The 6,000-nt window shown below is 34.6% G+C and overlaps 1 protein-coding gene across 1 annotated transcript in view; it reads right to left on the minus strand.

Moving 5' to 3' along the window:
* PTPRD (protein tyrosine phosphatase receptor type D) overlaps positions 1 to 5,704 on the minus strand; it is a 230,607-nt gene extending 224,903 nt beyond the window's left edge. The window contains exons 1-2 of the mRNA XM_035893633.1: positions 5,567 to 5,704; positions 1,261 to 1,402 (exon numbers count right to left, since the gene is read on the minus strand). The gene's annotated coding sequence lies outside the window, so the exon portion shown is untranslated. The remainder of the gene's footprint in view (positions 1 to 1,260; positions 1,403 to 5,566) is intronic.
* Positions 5,705 to 6,000: the final 296 nt, after the last annotated feature.

Here is a 6,000-nt window from a genome sequence, read left to right on the forward strand (position 1 = left end):
TTAAAACATGAACCTATCAATCTTCTCATTTTCATTGGCTAGACTGGGAAGAATTTTTAAAAGATAATAGAAGGAACAATCATGTCATTACAGATGAGAACTTTAAACATTAAAATGGTTTGTTTACACCAGACTACCTTGAACACAACAGTATGTATGCATTTAGTGTTATTATTTGTTATAAATACATAGTGTTGTTAGTGGACTCGAACAGTAATGCCAGGACTGTCAGTACTGATTAAAATAGCTAATAAAAGTATAGAAATAATTTTTTTTTGAATAAAAATCAATCTTCAGAGAAAAATAAGAGAAAAAGAAACCTTGTCACTCTACGTTTGTTGGGACAGAAGAATTAAAAAAAAAAAAAATCAATCATACATTTGACAAATTTTCTTCTAAATTCTGTAAAGCTGACTAATCATCTTAAACAGGCCCCTAGGAGTTAATTCTGCAAATCAAGTCATGCCATGTAATATCACAATGCAAGACAGCAACCTTCAGTCATAAAAGCAAACTGCAAACTGAAGAGCATGATATTTCATGAAGTGTCTCCAAATCCAGTTTCCATTCATCTCCAGGTGACAGAATGAAACATTCAGGTCATTTGACTATTAGTATTTACTCCTCTGAGTATTATCTTGACAGTAGACTTGGCAGTACATTCATATCCTCAACCCTGAGGGATAGTTGAAAAAATTGATTTTTTCCTTTCCTGTCTTCAAAAACTTCTTGCTGAAGTAAGAATACAATTCCGGTGATGTGTATTTGAAATGGAAGAAGCCCTCCCCTTTTTCATATCTTGGGAGGAAAATCTTGTAGCAGCTTAACCTCGTCTAAAAACCCTTTATGCAACTTTTTGAGGTCACTGTTAATTGGGCAAATTTATGTGTAAATTCTGATCACAAAAAACTAAGCTACCCAGGACAGCACTAAAATGTAAATCAAATGCATTCGTAAAGCATCGGGATTTGATCAGTAATTGATATAATAACCTGTTGTGAATGGCACTCATGTTTCACTTATTTCTTACTTCTTTTCTTCACTCTAATCTGTCATACCCCACACTCACATTTCCATTTTATGGTAAAAAACCAGAAACACAATATTCATGTATTATGTGAAAAAGTTTGTATATAACACCTTCAGGACAACAGTAACACCCATTTGAAAAGTATCTTCCTGGAGAGAAACCTCTCTTTTACAACAACATAGAAATTCCAGCTCTATGAAGTAAATTATTTAAGTTTGGAAAGAACTTACCACGTAAAACAGTGAGTCTTGTGGACACACTTATTTCGCCAACACTGTTGGAAGCCACACATTCATAAATAGCTTCATCCCGTGGTGTGCGCAGTGGTTGTATTCTGAGAACTGATCCAGATCCATCATCAAACTCTATTACCTATAGAAGGAAACAAAAGCTGTCACAGATGTTGTAACAAATGCTTGTCCCTCAGTTAACCTGTTCATGAACAGTGACCTGTTGGTATTCATGTCAGCAAAGCCACATTCGTTTTTCAAATACATGCACCAGGACAAATTCCGCACAGATGGGAGAATGTTTAAGTGGTGATGCCTTGTAACATACATTGCTGTTCAGCATTTGATGGCCACCCTAAAACAGTTTCAAGAAAAGACAGGATGAAAAACAACAACAAAAAACCCCCCAGCTAACAAGGGCTGTAAGAAAGGATTCTGTAACTTAATGCTTTTCTGTCCTGAAGTTCACCACCAATCTCTCTCCATTCTCTTAGCTTAAGTACTCTACCTTCAAATGCCAGTTGCATTCATTTTAATTGCTGCAGGCTATATTCCCACTCTACTCAGAATGTACTTCACTCATTTATTTAACTCCAAAGTGAAAAAGGGTCAGCAGTTTCTGAACAAAATAGGACTACTCAGTTTAGCTATGCATTTAACCCACAGAACATAAGTAAATTTATCCAGCAATGTTTTAGAAAACATGTGACCAGTTAAGAGACATAATAATAAGGCTAAATTTTCAGGTATAGTTTTTAAATTGCAATATTTCCATAAGAAATATTAATTTTCATATGAGAAAGAATTCCTTGAATGGCTCTTATTTACTTCTTGTTCTGCAGTCAAGAATCACATAAGATATTGGTGAGTGTTGCAGCATTTGAGGCATTGGATAATATTCACCTATTTGATCTACTTTAAAAAAAAAATTGTCAACAATATATGTTAGTATTACCATCAGGTAAATGGCACTTATCAAGAAAGGACAGTAAAGTTTTTGTTGTTTGTTTGGGTTTTTTTACAAAATAATTAATATATGGCCACAATCTATGTCTACATGCACAAAAAAATTTACATACATGTCTATTTGCACATCTGTTTGTGTCTGTATATCTAAGTTACATACAAGTAATCTACTAGATCTCTGTATTTGTTGACAGTAACAGAGAAGTAAAGGACAGGTTGGGAACTATGGTTATATGCCCATTATCTTCCCAGTTTCACTGTAGGAATTGCTCAGTTTCTTCTTAGCAGTGGGAGAGGCCTAATTAGAAATAAGATAAAACCTGTTTTTTCTAAGATTAAATCAGTTTGATAACCCACAGGCTATATCACTTTCCCTTGTTCTTTAAGTAAAGCCATTGTCTTAAAGAAGCCTAGACAACACAGAATCTCCATTTGATCTTAGCACAAATAAAAGCATAACTAGAATTTTTGATAAATTGACATCTGTAAAGGAAAGGAAAATTTCACAGCCTTAATGCAGACAGACCAATGTAACAAACATTACACTTAGAAAGAATAAATGTTACTGTTTAAATCTGAATGCCGAATAATCCTAGTTGGATGGCCAATAAAAACAATTGCAGCAGATTGCGTTGGACAAATATTGCAGAGATTAAGTTTCAAGTCTGGTGTCTCCAAAATATGTATCATAAAATGGATTTAATTTTCCTGTTATGAGTTCTCCCCCTTCTTGCATATCACAGATAGTTAATTCCTCCCAGTGGGAGGAATTCCATCTACTGAATGACTTTTTTTTAAAAAAAACCACAGATTTTGGAATAAAACCAGCCTCATGTCACACAGTGGAATGGTGAAAATTTTAAAATTCTTTTTTTCCTCTTGTCTGTTTCTTTTTAAGTTCCTCTGAGAAAGACTTAACTTAAAGTAGATTTTTCTAATTCCTATTATTTGAATTAATTTGAAGCAAGAAGAGGAAAAAGAATCCTCCTGTATCACATTCATTCACAGTATATACTTGCAATATAAATAAAAGATGAAAGGTTAATAGCAAAGTCCCATGAGGTCTTACTGCAGCCTTTAATTTCAGAAACAATGTATAGCTCTCACCACTATTCTCACTCACTTGTGAGAATTAGCCTGTAAGAACATTCCACATTCAAGGTTAGTAATCTTCAAATATATAAACCAGCCACTGTCAAGAGAGAGGGAATAAACTATTTGTTCCCCCGTTGCTAGATGCAACAATTACTATGTACATCAAGCTCCAGCAAAAAAGCTCAAGTTCCACATGAGAAATAAAAAATGGCAAGGTTCATGAAACACTGTAGGAGGCTATCCAAGTCTATTGGAGGGGAAGAAAAAAAAAAAAAAGGCAGCAAGCCCCAGGAGCCCTGGGAAAGCACGTGGATTAGATGGCCCACTGAAGTCCTTTCCAGCCATATTTACTATGCTTTTATGAAGACAGGTGGCCAGGTAAAATAAAATGTTTTCATGTCTTGTATTACTAAGTAATCAAACTCAGAGAAATATACAGAGAAAGAAGAACAAAAGAAGCCCAACCAATTATTCTCTTGTTGGTGGAGTTGACAATCTCAGATGTTTCTTGTTTCCCAAATGTTCCCTGTATTTTTTCTGAATCTCATTTCTACTGTTGTTCTGTTCTTCTTCAGAGATTCTGCTGTATGAATTAATGGCCTTACTTTGGACAGGAAGGAAAGCTGCTTAAAATATTGATGTGCTCTGCACGCTTTATAACTACACTGCTCAGTGGTTATAGTTAGAATTATAAAATACTTGGTAAGTGTTTTTTATTTCTTTGAATTATACTCCATTTTACTTGGCTATACAGCTTATTCAACGGTCCACTAAAGGCATTTTTAAAACACGTTAAATAAATTTTTATAGTTCCATTTGAATATTTTTTATGGAAATAAAACTGCTTTATTTTTACTTATTCTCCCTAAAAACAGGTACATAAGTACACAGAAAACAATATATGAAGCAAATAAACCACAACATATTGCAAAATAAAACTGAATCAACACAGTAAACATGAACATGCCCAATCTTTCACTGTTTAGAACTCACCTCAAGTGAAAATTTTGTGACCAGAAGGGGATAAATTGTGTAGTTTATAATAAAATTTCTGTGTTAATCCCTCTAGCCAATTACATCTCTGCATATGCTCTGCAAAGTGCAAACAGTTCTTGGCACTAGGAGGTTACATTTAAATTCATGCTTTTAACTTCTCACATTGTAGTAAATATACAAGCAAAGAATTAGATTGGTCAATAAACAAATTCCAATGCCTTTAAATATTTTTTGAACAAAAAAGGAATTAAAAAAATTTAGTTTATACAGGAAATAAAATTCTTTTCTGCTGATGTAAATCTAACCTGAAAGCCAGGGCAAACAATCTTCCCAAATGCCACTAAAAATTAACACAGAAGACTTCAATATTCAGTCAACTTTTAGTAGGTATATCTTAGATCATCTGCTCATAAAATAAATTTCAAAACTGTTTTATATACAATTTAGTCATCTTCCAAACAGTTGTTTTCTTAAAGCAGAAGTCTCTTATTTAACATTGAAAATAGTGAAGGGACACAGTGAAAATTACACACTCTTAGTGACAGTCTTGGTATCCATTCTACAAGCCTTCTCCCATTTTCTGAGTTTTTCCTTCATGTTAAAGGTCAATCCATATTTGATATTAATTGTTCCTGCCACTGAAAGAGGGAATAGTATTTGTTGTCTTATTTCCCCCAAATAACCAGTACCCTTTGAACAGATTATCTTCACTGTTTCCTTTAATTGAAGGTTGTGGAGAGAGAGGAAACAGCTTTCTCTAAACCCTTTTCCTAGGTTATTGTTAAGAAAAGAATCAAAAGCAAACAAGTTTTACATTTCCTCCTCAGCAGCAGGAGCTACAATGTCCCTTTCATCTCTCTCTGCAACAGCGGTAAGCAATTGCAGTAGCAGAAGCGGGAGCAGCCTCGGTCTGTTCAATGCACACTGTCACAAAAGAGGTGGCTTGGTCTCTGGAGACAGCAATTATGGCTCAAATAATTTTGCCCCATCTCCTTCATGGAAAAGATAGCAGGCTGAGCAGAAGCGCATCAAGGCTTGCCAGTTAGATCATGCTAGGTTAGAAAAAAGCAGTAGCAGTTTTCTCTTAAACGGTTTGCAAAATAAAAACTTCACGAGACCACTCCCACTAAATTATCCCCGACAGTCATAGCTATTTCGCCTGATCACTGATAATAAAGCACACATATTGGGATTAGAAGCGAGGTTGGAATTAATGTTTTTCAGAGGAACAGAACAATGGACCTAATACCTCAAATCTCTGATTGCTGACTTTCTTTCCCTTTTTGTTCCAGACAATTTTAGGTCTTGGATCTCCTGTGGCTTGACAGATGAATGAGGCGACCCCTCCAGAAACCCCTGTCTGGTCAACGGGAGTTCTTGTAAACTTCGGTGGTGCTGAAAGAAACAAACAAAAAAAACCCCAACCAAATTAATCAAAGTAATAAACATAAAAAAAGTAAGTCATGTCAAGATTTCAAAATGAAGAAAGAACGAAATGTTGTGTTTCTCCAGTGACAGCATTCACCTGCAATTGAAAGCATTAAAAAATAACTAAAAGGTCAGGAAAGTACTTACAGATTTTACTAGTGAAATTTATATTAAAACAGAAATCTGATAGCATCAGAATAGCAAGATCACACATTACACTTTATCACCATTATAAATAAAAAATCCAATTTGTCT

Source organism: Egretta garzetta, unplaced genomic scaffold (genome assembly GCF_000687185.1).
Source record: "Egretta garzetta isolate BGI_Z169 unplaced genomic scaffold, ASM68718v1 scaffold250, whole genome shotgun sequence".
In the NCBI taxonomy this organism is placed as follows: domain Eukaryota; kingdom Metazoa; phylum Chordata; class Aves; order Pelecaniformes; family Ardeidae; genus Egretta; species Egretta garzetta.